Source organism: Caloenas nicobarica, chromosome 2 (assembly GCF_036013445.1).
Source record: "Caloenas nicobarica isolate bCalNic1 chromosome 2, bCalNic1.hap1, whole genome shotgun sequence".
NCBI classification, from domain to species: domain Eukaryota; kingdom Metazoa; phylum Chordata; class Aves; order Columbiformes; family Columbidae; genus Caloenas; species Caloenas nicobarica.
The window spans coordinates 109,405,594-109,426,659 of NC_088246.1; the positions used below are offsets into that span (position 1 = coordinate 109,405,594).

Below are 21,066 nucleotides of genomic sequence, written 5' to 3' on the forward strand. Positions count from 1 at the left end.
CCAGAACCAGAGCAGAAACAATAGTTTCTCCTGCAACAGTCATCATGATGATCCTCCCGTATCCGTAAGGAAAAACTATAAAGCAAACAATATAACAGGAGAAAACATTAAAATATGGAGAAAGAGGAATTTTTTTCTTTCCTTTTATGTTGGGCTGAGGAGGCTCAAGATCTGTCACCTCGTTGTCCCCCACTAGCGTAGACATACAAGCAGGAATCCTATCAATCTTTAGAGAAATGATGTTTTTCAGCTTGGTTTAATCACGGTGAGTCCCTTGGAAATGCTTGGCGCACACAGGCAGTGCTAATTTATGTTCTACTTCAAACATGTACTAAGCCTCAACACTCACTGTTGTTCTCACAAACTTTTTAGGAAACTCTCCTATGCTCCTGGAATTCATACGCTCAGGATTCCAACAATCACATACAAAACCATTCCTCTAGGAACAAATTCACTCTGTGGCACAACTAAATACTCCTGTTACATAAGTGCAAAACTTAGCCGAAACATCTGCTGATAAATATAAGACTAGGACACACAAAAGGCAGCAACAATGAAATTTATTTCCACAGGAAACCTCATTTAGAGGGGATGACTGCGGAGACAGTGTTTACAGACAACAAAGGCTCTTGGAGCACAAGGCCAAACTCCAAGAGTAGTTGTGTTCTCTGAGCTGCCCATCTGCGGGGTATTTCATATTTTCCCACATTCATTCATCAAAGTTCATTCCCTAGCAGAGACTCTGGGCCCTAATTGGCAAGAGTTTCTTTCACTAAAACGTCAGGGAGAAAATACAGGTTGGTGGGAAGCTATCAAACGTCCCTAAAAACTGCAAAGGAGCTGGTCCTCTAATAAAACAGTCCCTTCTGCAAGCGCTATGGTACCACAACATAAAGGAGTTTGTTGCTCAAAATGTTAATGCAGTGTTAAACCAAAGTGCAGTCCCTTTTCTCATCAACATTCGGTATTCATAAACTAACTCAAACGAAGAAAATCTATACATGTAATGTTAAAGTAACTTGGAGTTTATTGAATTACCTTTGTTAGGGCTGCAAAAAGAGGAGGGAGGGGCAAAATAAGGTTTGCTTTTTTCAAGCACACACATAAAGCTGTTTGTCTCACGCATCTTTCCTCTTCTTCATTTCCCCCCTTCTCCATACAAAACCCAAGAAAATCTGCCATTGCTTTAGGTCAAAGGAAAAACAGGCCCAGCTGCCGTAAGCCAAACAACGTACAGGTTTGCTGTCTCCCCTGCTGTTTTGGCTCGAGCTCTTCAGACTGGAAAATTCAGCAGCACGATCTCCCAAGCTCTATAAAAGCCAGAACCATCTAAGAGGAAAATAGGACAAGCCCACCCCCAGGCAAGTTTGTACTAAAATCTGCTGGCTGCAAGGCAAAAAGATACAGTAAACATTGCATAGGGACAGACTGCTCCTTGGAAAATATTCCACAAGAACAATATAGCTTCCAAAGAAAGACCATGCTAAAGGGACTTGTGGAGAAAAAAAATGCAATGTTTTAAGATCTTTGTGAGGAGTTAGCAAGCTAATGGCACACTCAACGACAAATTGTGTGACAGGCAATATGGTTTTGACATTAATCCAAAGAAGAAATGTAAAAGCAACATTGAATGTTCTCTACAACGTAGTAGCAAATTCAGTAGCCTAGAATAGTTCTGCAGTTCTCCAAGAAAATTTTGCTTTTGTCTTGATAATTGATTTCATGGAGTAAAACAAGTAATAATAAGCAATTAATCCATCAATATCATCATCTTGTCTTCAGGAAAGACAATTTAAGCTGAATTTTTGCCGTCCTTGAGAGATGAACTTTGCAACTGATTACTGTATGTTTTACCGTGCTCTACACTGACTCAACCTAGAAAAACAAGCCAAAAACAGAAGTTGAAACATCCTTTTTCCTGTGTAGCTCCCATTTGCAGTGGCAAGAAGCTAAACAACATGCTCTCCACCAGATGGCTGAAATAAAAAGAACACTCTTTCTGATTAATTAGGAAACAAATGAATCTGCTGTTAGCACAACAAGTTACCATCAGGCAACCTGGGCTCATATTAAACTTTGGTATTTGTGCTTCCCCTGCAACTGTGTTCAGGACCACATCAAGATGTGTCTCTCATTTCAGAAACAAAACATTACGCGCAAGTCCATCGCACACAAGTATCACACAGCTACTGCAGAACTGAAAAGGGTATTGGCCCTTTTCACAGACGAATAACGCTGCAAGAGAGAGAAGTTTCCTAAAACAGAAAGCGCTCATCAGAATAGAAATGGATTAAGGTCTCCTGGTGCTGTGAGGAATCACTCCAGGTAGTCGCCAAGTAAAACACCACATCCCCCGTTAGGGTTCAGTGAGCAGTGGAGGCTCATGTGTGCACACTGGGGCTCTGCAGCTGGTCCAGGAAACGGAAATCCCCCGACCAGATATAGCACAAGAAGCAAGGATGTGACAGCCCGAGCAAGGGGCCAGCCCATGGTTCCCTGACGAGGCTGCCAAGGATGGCTGCCAGCATCCTGAGTGGAGGTTCAGAATACAATGCAGGCACTGGGGATGGAGCGGGGGAAGGCAGAAGACACACGGAACACGCACAAAACACAGCCAAGTGCATGCACTTAGAACATAACGTATGGTGCTACTGAGGTGAGTGACCTCGGGAAAAAGGGAACTGAGCTCATCCACCCCAGGGAGGTACAGGGAGTTGCACCTGAAAGCTTTTGGTGTTATCACTGTTCCTCTGCTTTCAACGTAAGACCTGCTGTTTCACCAACATACTGCATGAGCTCCAAAACTCGGAAAGGCATATTCACAAAACCCATGCCCTGTTGCTAAGATGAGGATCATAGAATCATAGAATGTCCTGAGCTGGAAGGCACCCACAAGGATCATCGAGTCCAACTCCTGTCCCTGCATGTGACAGCCCCACAGTTCACACCATGTGTCTGAGGGTGTTGTCCAGTCTCTTCTTGAACACTGTCAGGCTTGGGGCTGTGACACCTCCCTGGGGAGCCTGTTCCAGTGTCCACCACCCTCTGGGGGAAGAACCTTTTCCTCATGTCCAACCTAAACCTCCCCTGGCACATCTTCCTGCCTGGCTTTCTCTGCATGAAGAAAACTGCTTTTTTTTGCACAAAACCTGGTATTTTAGTACCAGTGGTTAAATGAAGACCACTTCAGAAGAACTTGGCAACACACTGACAAGGAACCTGCCATGTTTGAGGGCTAAAGCACAATTCCACATTCTTTAACAAGAATATGCACGCCTAAGGAGGCATAATGCCTTAGTGAGAATCCAGGGCTGCCAATGAACCCACACCACTATAACTTAACAAGTATTTCTCCTACGCACGCAACTGAAGTTCTCAAACATGCTGCAAATTATTTTCATGGGACAAAGGGAATAGCAGAGACATTCAATAGAAACTAAACCTAAGACTGCTTTTTCAAATCCAAGTAAAGGTACTGTATCCTCTTAAGTAATAGAGGAAGCAGGAAGCCTAAATAAAAAACAAGAAGGCTTCCTCACACATTAGAAAAATATTCCAGTAATTTTATACATATAGGGAGGCCACTTAATTCAGCTAAATGAGCTTATAACACTTTTCCTTATAGGCTCATGATAGTTACTTACTGCAGGAAGTATGAGGCAAAAGACTGTAGAAAATATCAATGTTTCAATCAAAGTACATCTATACATTACATCACACATACAATTACAGATCGGGTTTTTGTTTGAGCATGTAGTGTCAGAAAGTGGACCCACACAAGCTTTCAGCAAAGACAATATTCTTTGGCACACTGTTTCAAAAAACCTCTTTTCTGTTTGCTTATATTATACTCTTACTCCATTTTATGCCTCCTAGGACTTATGTTGGAACAGACAGTGAACAACTGAACCTGTGCCCCCCACCTCCCCATCATTCTTACTATTGCAAACCTCAAGAACATCCTCCAATGTCTCTTCTTTCCAGGATGAAGAGTCACAGTTTTCTTTATACATAAGCCTTTTCATATCTCTTACAATTGCTGCTTTCCCCAAATCTTTCCCATCCTACTGTAGAGTTTCTGAGCTGAGGGAACCAGAACTGCACATGCTATAAAATATACTCATGAGCCACGAACTTACACAGTGGCAAAAATAATGCTGTCTGTTTAATTCTCTATTCCTTCATTAATATTTCCTAGGATTTGATTTGCTCTTCTGATCAGCCCACAGCACTGAGTTCATGTTTTACGTTGCTGTTCATCATAACCTGGTAAATGACTCACTCATTATAATAGTCAGCTCAAAGCTCATAAATTTTGTAGTAGAATCACAGTTGTCTCTCCCCTGTAGATCACTTGCCATGTGTCTCCATTTAATTTTACCTGCCCTTCTACTATCCAGTCACACAACATCAGGCACTCCTCCAATTCTTCATTGTTCACTTCAACCTTACTATCATGAACCAGTTAGCATCATAACCAAACCCTATTTCATCAATGAGCCCCTTTTTCCAGTGCACTTTTTATATGCTGAATATACCAACCAGTCCAGCTATACTTGGTGACTCTCAGGAGGGACCACTTATTCCTACCTTATTCTTCCCATCTTCTACGCACATATTAGTCCATGACACAACCCTCCTTCATACACAGCTGCTCGGCTTCCTCCTGGTAGAGAACCATTGTCAAAGACCTCTGAAAGCCACACAGATCTTTTTTATTCACTTCCATGTTCAGTTACTTTGAAAGGTGGCATTTGCCTTCATGAAAGAAAAGTTGACTTTTCCCGCAGAGCTTGTATTCATTCAGGTAACACATTTCTAAATACTGCATCATGAAGTACTCATTATCCTTGCAACAGATGAATTCTGCACCTTTGCAGACAAGATGTTAGGGAACGAAGAAATTTAATTTTCTGCCTCTTTTTTTCTTAAAACAAACAAACAAACCAACCACAAAAAAAAAAAAAACAACCCACAACAAAACCCACCACCACGCACAACTATAAGCATTTGCTTATTTTGAAGCCAAACAACCAGGGAATTTAAGGTATCACCAACCTCTCCCCTTTATATATGGCTCAATATATGACTAAGAAGTGGCACAGACACAGTAACAACAATTTCTCCTCTTGTAACTCTTCAGTGAAGACAAGACTTCGTTCATTTTTCTAGCATTTTTTACTCCGAGGAACAGATAGTAAGCAAATATTTTAAAAAATAAAATAAATCCTGCTGTTTCCCAGATGTGTGGACTGCCAGCAACTATATAGCACCAGAAAATTTTCTGACTCAACAAGTTACAGTGTCTCCCAAGTTTTCTCCTCAATCTGAGGAAAATTTCTACTATTCTTTACCAGATTAATGGACTCATTTCCATTCCCCTATTGGCTCATTTTTCCTGATCATGAAATTAAGGCCACAGGAGACTGTGTCCTTTTAGGCTCCCATCCTAGTTGTTTTCCGCTAGCACACCATGGAGGGCACGGGTACACCCACCTGAATTCTGAAAAGATCTGGCAACAATCTGCAGGCATTAGAGATGGGGAACTGATTCCACTGACTCCCATGTGTTCCTGCATTAGCAGTAGCCACAGCCCAACCTTTAAATTTATGTCTGAATCCTGCAATGACTCTTCTCATCAAAGCTCTCTCCTAACATTTATCCTAGCAGTACCTCGAACGCCCTCAGCTTCTTTGATACTTCCAGACTATCTGGCTCGCTCATGTGAACGGTGGCCAGCGGCTCTGAAAAGCACAGGACACAAGATGAGCACTGAAACCCTATGTGACATTACATATCACACCAAATAACTGGTTTATCAACCAGCTAAAAAATACCGAGAAAGCAGCACATAGAAAAAATTCAACAAAGTATAGCTTCATCATTAAAATCTCTTTTTATTCAAACTTTCTTGTTGGTTTCATTCGAGGGAGAGGCAGAGAGCTCTGTAAACAGATTTGCTTAGTTTCCGTGTCTGTTGCCAAATTTCCATCCTGCGGAACCAATTTTAAATAGAAAAAAGTGTTTCTTCCCATCCTCTGTTCCTCAGTGTCATTCTTATTAAGGATACACAGTAAAAATTGAATGGAAATGAACTAGTCGCAGTGGGGTTCAAATCCAAATGTTAACTTTTTTTTTTTTTTAATTGCCAAAAGAAAAATCCAGATCACTTTGATCCATAATTCTTCCTTTCTTGCAGCTATGGAAAGTTTTTTAACCGAAGGCTGCCAACAATGACCTTGTTATAAACTGGAGTTCACAGTTATTTTTATGGAATTTTGTCTCAATAACTTTTAGCTCAAGCAGTTCTCATGAAAATATTTCCAAACCACCAACTTGGCTAAATATTTCCAGTAAAGTAAAATAATCCCCAGCTCCTAAATACAACACTTCTTCTTGTTTTAACTTCACTTTGTTGTTCAGAAAACTGGTGCAACTTTAAAAATTGCAAAGACACAAAAGGGAAAAAGGAGACCAAAAAAATGTGAGAACTTGAAGCAGCCTGTAGCATCTCTGGATCATAGCAGAACTGGAAATGGAGATGAGATATGGGAAATAACCTCCCACATACACACAAATATTAATAACAATGGCAAATAAAAATGAAACGAACACTGTAATTTGAAATAACATAGTACTTGCCTAGCAGAAAGCTCTCAAATAGATCCAGCCATTGTTAGGCCATGCACACAGCCAGAATTTCCACACTACCATAAAGGACCTCATAAACTGGAAGGAAAATCTGATGGACTTTGTGTTATCATTTTGTTTAGCTTTTTCAGAGAGGGAGTGCAAACAACTCATTTATTATAACCCTTTTCGTATCTGTCAGATGTTCCATGTTTTACGTAACTATCACACGTTTGGCAAACTCTTCCTACCTACCCATATGCTAGGGAAAAGCTCAAGCCATGGAAGAGAAACCTTCCTCCACAAAGTAAGTATCCTCTTTGAGAAGAATTGTGAGTTGCACCCAGCGCTCCAAGATCTCCGTGCGCTTCTCTCATCGCTAGGACTGATACTTCCACATAACCCAGAACCTGCACATCTGGGCAGCAGAACTATCCATCCTGTGCTCTACACACACCAAAACGGCCATTGCATCAGATCATTTCACGCAACAGACCACAATGGAGATGAATTATAGAACCATAGAATCATTTTGGTTGGAAGAGACCCTCAAGATCATAGAGTCTGACCATAAGCTAACTCCGGCACTAAACTGTGTCCATAAGAACGTCGTCTATAGGTCTTTTAAACCCCTGCAGGGATGGTGACTCAGCCACTTCCCTGGGCAGCCTGCTCCAATGCCTGACAACACTTTTCGGGAAGAAATTTTTCCTAATATCCAATCTGAACCTTCCCCGGTACAACTCAAGGCCATTTCCTCTCATCCTATCACCCGCCACTCGGGAAAAGTACTACCAAAGCAAGCTCATCCATGCACCTACGATGGCTTTTTCACGACACAAGTGCCAGACGTGTTTGCACGACTGGCCAGTATCTGACCACCGCCTGCGACCAGGTCTATTCCCCACGTCCTGAAGCGCACCACAGACTCGGTGGCAGCCGGTCAGCTGCTCCCAGCAGCCAGCCCACTGCTCTGCTTGTGACAGAAAACAACTGAAACCGGCGTTTTCCAGCTTTTTACTGCTGTACGAAGGGAAAATGGCAGCGGCTGTGACAAGCGGGAGCCGCCACCAGAACAGGAAGGAGGGGTGTGTGGAGATCACATAGGAAGCTACAGAGAAACACAAGAGGGCACGTCACAGACTACTTACAACATGGCTTGTGGAAAAAGAAACCCTCCTCAAACAATGGAGCCAAAAAAGCAATTGCAGTGAGGAAGCAGATGCAGAAGGTGCAGGTGCAGAAGAATGGGAGAGGTTGTCCCAGGCAACCAAAAAGGACCTTCCTTCTTGGTTCACCAGTAAGACGCATTTTAGAATTTACTATTTTAGAAATGTGTTTGTAGAGCAAACTTAGTGCATTTCATTCACCAGAGCTTTCACCTGCGACATACCTGTACAATTTTAAAATCTTTTCAACCAAAAGCATTTACTAATTAAACACTTAACTTAAATGTCATAAACAGTTGCATATCTTGGCAAACGTGCCACAAGCAGTTCTCACAACACCACCTCACCATCAGATCATACGCCCTTTAGTAGGTTCAGCTGTGAGACCAAGCAGAAAATACCCTTTACCTCCAATATCAGGAGTCGGCACATGCTGGTAGGGCTTGTATGGGTCTCTTCAAACTGCAGACGGACCAATTACTTTATTTACTAGGATTCTCAAGTCGACATTTGTTGCTGACTTTATTTGGAAAACTACTTCAGTAGCCTTTGGAGTCCTTTGAGTTGTAGGAAAAAAAAAGTCTGTAAATCAAATATATACAAGCACTTTAAAACTGTGATATGCTTGAGTTATCAAGAACTTGCAGAGTGTGTGATTACAGCAACCACGGCAGGGTTTCTGAAAGGGAAGATCAAGAGTCACTGTTTCGAAAGGAAAAAGTGAGTTGTCAAGTGACCAATGGGGAGGTTGAAACAGGATGTTTCAGTGCATCCGTACAAAATAGCCCATCCATGAAACAAGAACATAAAAGGGATTTAAGGGATCAAAAAAAAAATACAGCACTTCTGGTTTCTTAATCTAGAAAATCAGTTCTACAAGGAAGTATGATGGAATAAGGGTGGGATGGACAGATGGACAAGAGTAGGCTCCATTAGAGACCTGCAGGTTACAGGTTGTTTGGACTGAACAGGTTCCATAGTCTTAGAAATGCCCTACATAGCCAGTGCAAAGAAAACAGGGAGCAAATCCTCCAACTATCTGCTGCTGGTCAGCCTTAACACAGCTGCAGCACTAGATCGGAACCTGATGGGCAAAAGAAATCTTTAGTTAACAGAGAAGGGAAAAAACCTGTACTAATTTGTCAAGTAAAAGGGACTTAAAATGTCTATTACCATGAAGTACTGCTCGTTAACATCTAACAAGGTAACAAAGTACTGGACATTAGTTTCTAGAAACCAAATGAGGTAAACAAACTCGGAGGAAGAAAGATTTTTTTTTTTTGCAGCGCTAACTGATGCCATACTAGGTAAGCAGCACAGGTTTTATTAAAATAATGTAAATTTCTGCAACAAATGGTTTTGAGCAGCTGAGAAATGCCTGCAGATGTGCAGTTTGGTTTATTATCCTGAAAATAATGGAATTTAATAGCCGTTTCTGGACAGTATGTTAAAGATACCAAGCTTTTGAGATTCCTTTTTTGGCCCAGTGGTATACAAACAGAATGCACATGAGTGGAAATGCTCGGATTGCGGAAAATACTCCTGCTTCACAAATACATCAATATACAACATGGATTACATAAAATTCTCAACCTTCCTAAGTCTCTCAAGTATACTGTGTATATTGAGCTCACTTAGAGTCGTGATAAGGCATCAAGTAACTCTCCAGTGTTGTCTTATGATTGACACAGGCACAGAAAACAAAGATATCAAGTCACCACTAGTTTTCAAACAGCCAATTATTTCATTCTTGTTAAAGTAAGCATGAAGAATGTAAATTAAGGTATCCCGATTCAGACATACACTAAACCTCTTCTCCATGCAGTTTATAATGCTGTTCCCAATTTAGGTTTTAAGTTAGCCAATGACACAGCCTGAATTTTTTAAAAAGTCCTACACGATCTAGAAACAAAGGCCTCAACCCTACAGACTGAGCACAGCCTTAATGGGAATTATACTCTCCTGTGACTTAAGAAGTTTCTCTTGTAAGATTTTTCTCTGTAGGTGTGTAGGAATCTGTGCTTCGAATACCTCCTAAAGGCAATCGACTTTACCTAAAAGAAATCAGACCATCTGAAGAGCTATACAAAGCACTCTGTGATAGAAACCCTGACAACAAATCATTTCACATGTGTACTGTACAGTTCTAACTAAATATTGTTAAATAAAAAGACAAAATAGAGAAAGAAAGAAACTCAACCAAGTATTTTTAAAGAAAATTGTGGAAAATACATATATACTTGTCAAACTGTCTGAAATAATCCTAATTTTTCCCATGTGCACCTGTTATGCAATTCTTTACCACAACTGTATCTCTGTAAATCAAAAAAACCCTCCCATTACACCGTATTACACTTGATATACCTATGACTTCGTGGAGACCGTGTGACGTGTCACAAGTTGCTACTTCCATCCTTCAATGAAAAAAGGAACATGCATTTCCATTTCAGTCCAGAGCTAGCCCCTTTTTTGACATAAAGAAAAAAACCACAGTCTGCTAAAGAAGTAAATCAAATGAAATTTATCAGTTCTGTGTCTAATCTTCCCATTTGTAGCTGGATTAAGGCAGCTTCATGTGCACGGAACTCGGCATGATGTAACAACCTAGTGAACCATGTCACAATACTTCACCACATTTTAAGTTCTGCAGTTTACAAGACCTCACAAATCTTCTGCATAATGCTTACTCATCCAGCTAGAGGAAACATAAATAATCTAAGAACCAATAATATACACGATTTACATAAATAGGTATTGCAAACTAAGACTGTGGAACCAGTCTAAGGAATAAAAGCAGCACTAAAACTGCAAGAGGTTCGAGTCCTCAGCTGGATGACCAGGGCACTTTGTATCACATGCGCTCTTGGACAGATCGCTCCTGAGATGATGAGAGAGGATCTGCAGAAGTGGCATCTCTTCGACTTGTTAGGACTCAAAACTAGTTAATGCCACATGATTTACACTCTTTTCAAGTATTCGCCTATATTTCTGACTTGTTTGACTGCATTAGACCTCTCAGCAGACCCTGACACAGGAAAAAACCTACCAGCTATTGTCAACTATTGCCTGGAGAAGAGTGACTCGATTTGGCTGAGAGACAGTGAGCGAACCCACACAACAGAGTCACCTGCGACAATGAGGGTGTGACTAGCAAAACAGTAAAGGAAACACATGGGTGACAAAAAGTAATTTTATGTATGTGGAGTATCTTAAGTGGCTTCATCTTAAAGACCTTTACCTGCGAAACCACCTAAACATAGAAGGAAAAAGTGATTCACTAGTAACTGCGTCTGAATTTTTCAACGTCTTATAAAAATCTAAACCAATCTTAAAATGATACCAACTTCTAGAAGATGACAGTTCTATCTGAATTCTTTTACCCTATTAGCAATACTTTCAAACTACTTTCCCTTGCCGCAGCATTTTCATGTTTGCCTTTTCCGATGTTCATTTAACAACTTGCATTTTTCTGATGTTCATTTAAAAAACAGGTCCAGACAGCTGCTTTCCCTTTTCCCGTCACTAGGCTTCTGCTAAGCAGCAGGGGTAAAATCACTACAATGACATAGGGAAACATTTTAAAACATAAATTAATAGAAAGATTTCAGCAGCTTCAGTATACAGAACTACTGGCAATTTAGTTAGCTCCACACTGTAGTTAGGAGTGATTATGTTACTTTAACGGTTACTGGTCCCAACACGACTCCCAGTGATGAAAACATCTGTGCAAGGGAGAGCCAAGCGAGGGAGAAGGGGAAAGAACAGAAGAGATGTGAAAATCCCAAGGAAAAGGGAAGACAGCAGATTCAAGAAGCTCTGGAAACTGCAAAGGCAGGCAGTAAACTGAAAATGTATTTTATAAAAACATACACTGTTTTGCCAGGCAGTTAAATATTTTTGTTAATGGGTAACACTTCCTTAATATTTAATTTCTGTGTGGAAACATTAAGAGAAGGAAACAAGGAATAAATCACAGCAAGTGACGTATACAAAAACTGCCCACTCCTTTCTGCCCATGAGCATCTTCTTCTTCTTCAGCCTGTTCTCGAGCATCTACAGCATTAACACAGGGAGAAGGCTGTAACTAGAAGCTTAAATATGACAGAATACAGACACTTGCCTTGCATGCACACTGTCATTGTGAATTAGCCATGAGCTGACAAGCTAAAGACCTGGCTTGCAGTCTCATCATTCAATCATCCATCCAATCTCATCAATCGAGCAAGACAGTAACACGTGTCCCCTCTAGCTTAAGTGACAGCAAAACTGTGGGTTGGAGTCATGGGTCATCTTCGAAGGACACTTATCATTAAGGATGGTTTTGTTCGGACTCAATTGTTTATTGAGAATTACCCTTAATATGATACTTCTGTTTCTTTTACCTCTTGCATTTAACACCATTTAGAAGAACGTATCGAAATGAGAATTTTATGATTTTTTAGGAATAAGCTAGCAACCAGTGACATTGGGTAAAATGCAAAATCGGTCATTTGCAGTCCAAAAACTTTCACAAAAATAAGGCCATCTAGATGAACTTCCACAACTGAATCCTTAGCTAGTGCTAATCTGTGGTGTCTTATTAACAGTCTATTTTAACCATGTAGAAGCTGTCTCAAATTACCTTGGACATAAAATTTGAAAAATAAACAAAAGCATAAATGACAACACAGGTACCTTTAAAAACAGTGCCTCATTTACACGTAGCATCTGATGTTTTTGTAACATGTAAAATGCATCATTTGTTCTAAAGTTGCCAAATTAAGGCTTTATTCTTAATTGCACTTCTCCAAAAAAGACTGAGCAGTAGTTGTTCTCTCTTTTTATGAAACTTGAGGGGTAATCCTGGACTAAGTCAGCCAAAGTGTGACCTCAAAGGATACTGAGGGAATCAGTGGAAAAATAACAGGAAGAAAAGTTACATTTCTGTAAAAAGAGTAAAAGCAAGAATCACTATTCAGTGAGAGGACAGGCCGATCTGGAGCTCATTCACCAGTTTTTAAATACCAAGAATTCCTTAACAAGGTTCAAATCCAACAGACACCACAGCAGCATCTCTGGGAAATGACAGACAGAAGGACAGGTTCTCCACTGCTTAGAGAAACATAACCAAATCTCTGTTAACATCATTTGCTTTGTGATAATTTACATCAGCTGAGGATCTGCCTTGAGGATAGCTGGAAATCTGTTTGTTCTCTCACATCACTAGACATGATGCATACACTTCCTAAATTCTACTGAGTTTAAACAAAATTCTAACCACCCATCACAGACATTTCCTCACAAGTTTATTTTTCTCTGTTGCACCCTCACCACCTTCCTTCCCAACCATATCAATCTCGAACACTTGATAACAGCTACAGGAAATATATGGCAACAGAGTTCTGTGACAGCATATAAACACCACCAAAACCATATTTTATTACCAGAAAATATATTTTAAAATTTGCACTTCACCAACTGTTAAACATACCCTTTTTCCATCATTCTGACAGGAATGTTTTTATCCAAGTCAAAAGTAAGGAACAGCTTTTAGATAAGGATATACACCGTTTTCCAAATAACTGCACTCTCAATAAGATTCCTGTTATATTTTAACCAGATCCATATTTTCACCTCACTGATGTTATAAATGATCCCACATTTACCAGAAACTGGAGCACCTGAACTGCGCTTCAGATTGATCCTCCCCACTCAGTCTGTCCCCTCTGCTGGTTCTCCCACTCCAGATGCACCCTCTATTCCAAGGAATTTTCAACAAAATATTTTTGTTGTTCCAGAAACTGAGTGATGGGAGATGTGACATGCAGGTAATTATTTACTCCCTCTAGGTCTAGATCAGCTATAATTATTATCAGCTTGCGCAAAAAAATCACTTCAGCTTGGCAAGCAGTCCAGCAGCATTCAGTCCAGGTTAAGTCCTTAAATCAAAAAACACTACAAAATATTTTAAATAATAAAATCTGGAAGTCAAGGATCAGTTTAAAGCTAAATTTCATTTATATTAAAAAGAGGGTTTTTAAGCAGAATAATAAACACAAATATTGATATTTGTTTTCTTTCATAAAACCATTATGATTACCCTTAAAAAAAATTAAGTTACTGAACTGCAAAATAAAAGTACTTCTATTTTCACATGAAATATTTAGCATCATCTTAACTCTGGAAATATTTCTTACCCATGCAATTACAGATTCACAAACTAATCTTGATTAAATCATGTATTTTAACTTAGAAAACATACCAAATAGTTATGACAAGTCAAAAAAATGCAAAGATGAAGCCATGTGTGTCAATATTGGAGACTATATTTGATAATGCAAGTGCTGCTATTTTAAACATGAGGAGCAGCTAGAGACAATGGATGAATTTGAGAAGCCACGGCTTAGTAAAGTAACCTGTGAACTTCAAGAGGAACTAACTTAAAAATTAAATCCATCAGATATTTAATAATTGGTGCTGCTAATATCTTGAGGAGAAAAATTAGTCTGCAACTTGATTATTCCAGAAATTAAAAACAAAAAGAGAGGCTAAATGCACAAAGAGCAAAGCAAGTGCTTTGGGATACGCACAACAGACAATTGTATTTATTTTTCCTTCAAGCTCTAACTCACACTATACCCTCAAAGTTACCTTTTTATTTAATCTTCGACCAAATACACTTTATTTCCTCACACAGATGACAAATTATTTTCATTACAGTTCTCAAGCAGGGGTGAAGGAGTACTAAAACTTGCCTTGATACAGTAAAAAACAATTGGCTATCAAAAAAAAAAGACTCCTAAACCAAGATTTAAAGAATAACCTGGAAAATTAATTCGGGTATCAAAGAAGAACGATAATACGAACACTGGGAGTGTCCGAGAAAAATGAGCAGTCAGAGAAATACTACCTTCGGCACACTCTTGATGACAAGCAGCTCCATGCAAGCCCTAAGGAATGGAAGATATTCCGTAATTTCTTTCCAGACACTTCTTTATGTTTAACTTCAAATGCGAATGACGGGCTTCTACTTTCAGAGCCGCACCGGTCCTGTAAACGCTATGCACCCAACCAGGGACACCAGAAACAGTTGCTACCCTGTTTCCCTGAAAATAAGCCCTAGCATGATTTTTCAGGGTTTTTGAGGATGCTCAAAATACAAGCCCCTACTCCAAAAGTAAGCCCTAGTTACAGTTCATTTAAAAAGTCATTTTAAATAGTGTCCAGGCAGCTATACGTGTAAAAAAGTAAGCATCTTTTGGAGCAAAAATTAATACCGACCCTGCCTTATTTTCAGGGAAACAGGGTATTTCCCACAGTTAATATAACCACCACCCTGCTAAACTGGCATGGAAGTCCTCACACCGGTAGTTCCTGTGGTGTAACTCTTGATGTTAAAATAGTGAAAGATCTGCCCAGAATCTGATTAGAAGCATCTTACCTAGAACACCTCCAGTTCCAATGTGAAACACGGTCTCCCCGTATAATAAAGCAAATCCAAAATTCAGAAGGCAGACAAGGTATGTCAGCAGGCAGTGCTTTGGTGTGACCTCCCCGTATGTGAGGATCTCACAGTAATTAACTGCAGGTTTATGTGGCGGGGACTGGGGACTGTCAGCACAGTATGTCTTAGAAAGAAGAAAAAAGAAAAAAAAAACACCTCGCAACTCAGTTTTTGGTATTATCCTAATATTAAAACAGTTCATAAGTAACTAGCTAAAGAAAAAGTAAACTTGAATCTACGCACCACACCCAGTAACTTTTTTTCTGAGACAGTTCTTTGTTAGGAGGATTTCATGTTCAAGGTGACAGACTGGAAGTAATGAAATGCGAACCCTACCATTTCTCTTCAAAATGATAAGTAACAACACAGGGAGCTTCTCACATTGTCCAGTTCAATTTCCTTCTCTCTGAGTTATAGATCAGGAGTAATTCCACTACAATTAATTAAGTTACCTCAGAGGCTGACAAGGGAAGCAGCAGTCTTACTGCAGTGTGACACAGGGGAAAGATGACCGTTCTCCCACCACGGCCATTCATTTTTAGCCTCAAAGAACGTTAACCCAGTTCATTTGCACTAACGACCAGAGCTGTTCAATCAAAAAGCAATTAAAGTTCTGCAAAATTCAAGTCCTAAAGTCCAATCCTACTTTTTAGGGAAGTATCTTTGATGAACAATGTAAAGACAAGCCTCAGAAAAGGGCTTTCCAGCCTTCTGCAGTACTGACTGCTGTGAATCCTGTTTCCATGTTTAATTCTCCGTTTTTCTTGCAAAGGGAATAAAATGCGCTGGTGAACTCAGACATCCACCCCAGAACCAAGCAGCTAAAAGTCTGGAGCAGCGTACCTTGATGTATTTGTGAGTCTGCCCCAAAATGCACAAGACATCAGACATAAGGTCAGTTTGCAAGCCTGGGCTGGGTGTGAATGAGTAAACTACGGGTGAAATTCAGCTATACCCATGTTTTTTGACTTGGTAAACAATTAAAAACAACTTAAACACAGCAGAATTCCTCACCACCGCTTCTAGATATTTTTTAACGGTACAGGGTGATTGAAATAGAGGGACCCAATTTCAAAGTCGTATACAGGGTGTTTGAAAAAGATGGACCAAATTTGAAGTCACTGTATCTCCCCAACCAGGACCTGCCCATGAATGAAATCCTTACCACTTGAAAGGGCAGAGCATAGCATTTCAAATAATTACTGCTAGATGCCTCATTAAACCGTTCGTAAATTCTTGTGTAATTGTAACATGTTGCCATAATGAAATGTACTGCTTTGAAATGTGGTCCCTCTTTTTGAAACACCCTGTATTTACACTTTTTTGGACCTAATTCACTGCTCCTGTGTTCTGCTTTTAGTTTATCCATCAGTTTCTCCCACGTCTACCTCAGACCTTCAGCTTTCTCTCAGTCAGCCTCCTCCCTGCCTGGCTCTGTTTATTTTCCTTCCACTTACTCCTCTATAGTCCTCTACCACACACAGCAGCTCCGTGTATGGACCTGTTACCACCTCACTTCGCTTTCACCAACAGCAGAATGAACCTGACTAATTCCTACCCAGTCACGGAAGGGTCACTGTGGAGTATTTCGGAGACTGAACTTGGTTTTGCTGATTTGCTCACGCAGACTGCAAACTGGCACCAGGAGAACAGACCTTAAGCACGGCGGGGGGAAGAGAAGCAAGCTGAGACAGGCAGGGGGACAGACGCACCCCGTTTTCTTTCGGGGCTCTGTATGGCACAGGTGTTACCTTACACAGCTCATCGTAGAAAGCAGCCTGTGCACAAAGATCCCGGTGCTACAGATACTTTCAAAGACAAGACTACTCGACTACTGGAATGCAGTGGAATAAAAAATAGAATGTACAGGACACAAAACTTCTAATGGAAACACAGACTAGATACTAGAGCACTAAAATACCACAGGCTGCATTATAGAAGACACGGTATTGATACTTCAAAATTAGTGTACTTTATTAGCATTGGGAAAAATAAATTCAAAGTGACCAGCACATGACTGGGTACAACTAAAGACAAAAAGCTGAGCTGCACAGATCTGAGAGAGTCGCCTTTGCACAGTGGTGGCTCCTGCAAACACGAGCTGCAGGGTGGGCAGGCACTTCCCAACCCAAGCAAGGCAGCACAACTCAGAGATACGCAGCTCCTCTCTGCACTGCATCTACATCAAAAAGCTACGACTGTAACATTAATCTGTACTTTAAATCAGTACCCAAAAGGCATTTTTGGAACTTTCTGTTTGTACTTCAGTATTCCCTTTCTCCCCGTTACAATCACAGAAGATGGATACACAACACTGGCTCTGATCCATCCAAAACCACACGGGTCCTCTGTATTCCTAACAATATTTATTGACATTTTGATGGGGCCACCCTTATTAAACACAAGAACAAAGACAAGTTACTTATTAGTTTGTGTGACAGATAGACAGAAGTCTGCTTTAACCAGCCATTCCAGATCCATTTCCACTTTTATATGACAGCATATGTTGTTGTTATTTACTGGGAGTGATCACACAGGTTACTGGCTAATTTTACAACCACCTGGGTTTTTTTTTTTCTTCCTTAGCCTAACTTTCAGACAATGAGTATTTTTATATTTAGTCTGATGGCTCAAAGTGAGATAATTCTACTAGTCAAGGCACTTCCTCTGTTAACCAACAGAAACCCAAGGATTTCTGGATTTTGCAGGTCTTCAAGCCCCACTGGCAACCTACAATCCCCCTGCAAGAACCTGCCGCACAATGTTAACAAACTGCACAGGAGGAAGACTTAGAAGCTATGCATCTTACCAGATACAGTTTCAGTAACTACAGGGAAGCTCAGACACACCGAACTCCATGACCAGGACCATGTAGATCAAGGGGATGTTTTTTCATCTGTTTTTCAGTCAATTATTAAAAAAATGCTATCCATTGCTGTCATGCAATATGGTAGGGAAAGTTATTTTTCCAAAGTTATTCTTTACATCACCCATTCACCCACATCACCCTTTCCTTGACTCACTCCCAAATCCAGCTACTTCTAGTTGCTGACACAATTAAACAACCATTTTTATAATACTGGTCCCATACTGGGTCATTTATAGAGGCTCCTTGTTTCTAAATAGGTTTTTTTTTCTTGTTATTTTTCTTATAAATTCCTCCTGCTACCTCCTGCAGTTTTTTACATGCAGACAGGACTTAGGACCCCTGGAGAGGCATTTTCCCCAAACAAACGAGTGCTCTGTATTCACATACATCTGGGGCAGACCGAGATCACAGAACACATGCATATGTGCTCCCAAATCGCTGATGGTGAGATTCAACCTATCAAGAAATCATCATTTAAGCACAGTTTATTCTCCTAAACAAGATACTTCTGAGTAAAACGTAACAAGGCACTGATAGAAGACTCATACCTCAAGGTGTAAAATGAGATAGGGGAGGGCGTCCATAACATTAAGGCTATCCTCCAGAAATACAATAATCAAAACTCAAAACCTCCACTTCCTGTCAACAGCTTAATAGTCCTCAGTATCAGCTTTCTCTTCATAACATCACCAGATTTAAGATATCTATTTCAAGAAAATATAAGGACAATTCTACAGTGAGTTTAAATGAGAGGACATCACAGTCTGAGAAGCACATCCCCAAAGGACCTCCTGTCTCTGCAATTTTATGTAAAATAATCTGCAGTGATTATTCATATTGCTACAGATTAGAAAATTGACACCAATATCCTTTTGGGCTACTTCTCTCAACAACAGCAGTTTTTACAGAGGAGTCTTCCCTTCCAGGTTCAGCACACCACAAACGAAGGGTTTATCAGATTGCATCCAAGGCATAAATCAGTTATTCAAGATGCCTCCTGCAGAAAGCAACAGAATTAAAAGGGGGATGGACAGCAAGGGGAGCTTCTAGTCTGAGGCAAACACAGGTACAGTGTCAGATCACACACCAATCATCTCCAGTGTTGTGGTAGGTGAATGATGTACTTCTGAACAAAGCCATCCTCTAATAAAAGGGCCTCTCTCAGAGCTGATCTTTCACAGTTCCAGCAGAGTAGTAATGTTACCAGCATATTTGATTTTAAATACAATGTTCATTCTTCCACAAATAGTTTAAAAAAAAAAAAAATAGATCCCACTGTTAAATCTGCCTTTGAAAACCACAGATGGAACCACAACAAGTGAGCTTGTCCAAACTCATTTACACTAACTCCCACTCCAAAATGCGGTTCCCTGGAGGCCCTCACTACAGAGGATGTCTTCACTGGTGTTTAACAGTTCTTTCTCTCCACTCCAGAAAGGTTCTGGAGGTAACTCAAGACTCCTATTTTTTGTGTCGTGACTGAACATGACATTTACATGTGATTTCTGACACAAATTCTGCATGCTACTTCCCCTCTAAAACACCTTATATGCAGAGGAACAACTTAATGCTGAGCCAGGACTGCTGTTCTTCCTCAGAATGAGGACAGGAACTTAAGTTCCATGTTTTGAGGCTGGTCCAAATCCTTCTCTGGGAACGAGTCCTAGCACAGCAGAAATGCTGGTGAGCTACCTGGCTGTTCTAAAAAAGAAAAAAAATATATATAGAGAGAGAGAGAGAGATAAAAGTCTAATATTCTAATTTCATAAAAGTTTGTATATTGTTCATATTACCATAGTATCTAAGCACTTGCCACTATGTGCTAAGCACAAGCTAATGAAGACTGGGTAAGTGCCTTTCATCTTATAAAGAACTGGAATGGGCCCAATAAAAAAAAAAAAAGTGAAATAGTAAAACCAAACAGATAAAGGAGAAAGAGTTCTTTCCAGTGTTTCCCACTGCCACATTACATGCCATTGCTTCTACTCTATTACCTCCCAACCACACAACAAGTCATATTGGAAATTCATCTTTAAAATGGTTGAGTAAGTGGGTGAAGGAAATTATGAATTTTGTAGTGGAGGATAAAAATCACAATAAATCTATTACTTGGCTCTCCAGTGAAAGCCAGGGCTCTTCTGAAGCATACACAGTACATTGGACTGACATGCAGATTCCCAGTCAAACTGAACACACCTCTGAAATGTTAACTCTGTTAACTGTTTTCTTTATTTATCTATCATTAGCTGGAGTTTAGTTGTCAAGACGAGAGTTTCCACTTCTACAAAGTGCTTCAACTGTAAGCAAAATGTCACAGTCAATATCAAAAGTTCACCAGACAGGCCTTGTCCATAGCCAGGAAACAAGAGTTATCTCCTCAGGACAGAGTCAGGCTGCCACCAGAGCGATGGAAACCAAACACAAGGAGACTGGTAGAAACTCAAGGATTCAAGAGCAGCCCACCTTATACACTGGTCTGGCTGCCCCACTCGGCTTCTGTGCCACACATTACTGCAATGGCCACTCCAAAGCAGAGCATCATATGTGCAACGTAACTGATCAGTGCAGATGTTTCAACAGACATGGATACCTAGACAGATTATTTTAATTATTTTTTTACCATGTGATGTATGCATAATAGCAACAAACACAATGCAACATGAGTCACACCAAAAAATCTTTAATTCACAATATACCTATATGTCCAACAGTCACCACTGTGAAAGCCTGCCAATATGCAATTTAATTTTTGTAAATGCATGTACCTTAGGATCCCTTCTATTTTCCTTATACTCCATTTTTCTTTCAAAATAAGTATTTTGTATTGAAAAAAAAAATGAACAGTGGGCCAACATAATAGAAAGAATGTGGATATCCTCTTTAGAGTCCCAGACTCAGACTCTTCACTGTGTAA

The 21,066-nt window shown here is 40.1% G+C and overlaps 1 protein-coding gene across 1 annotated transcript in view; it reads right to left on the minus strand.

Moving 5' to 3' along the window:
* Nucleotides 1-21,066, minus strand: part of LDLRAD4 (low density lipoprotein receptor class A domain containing 4) — a 291,893-nt gene that overhangs the window by 252,827 nt on the left and 18,000 nt on the right. The window lies entirely within an intron of this gene.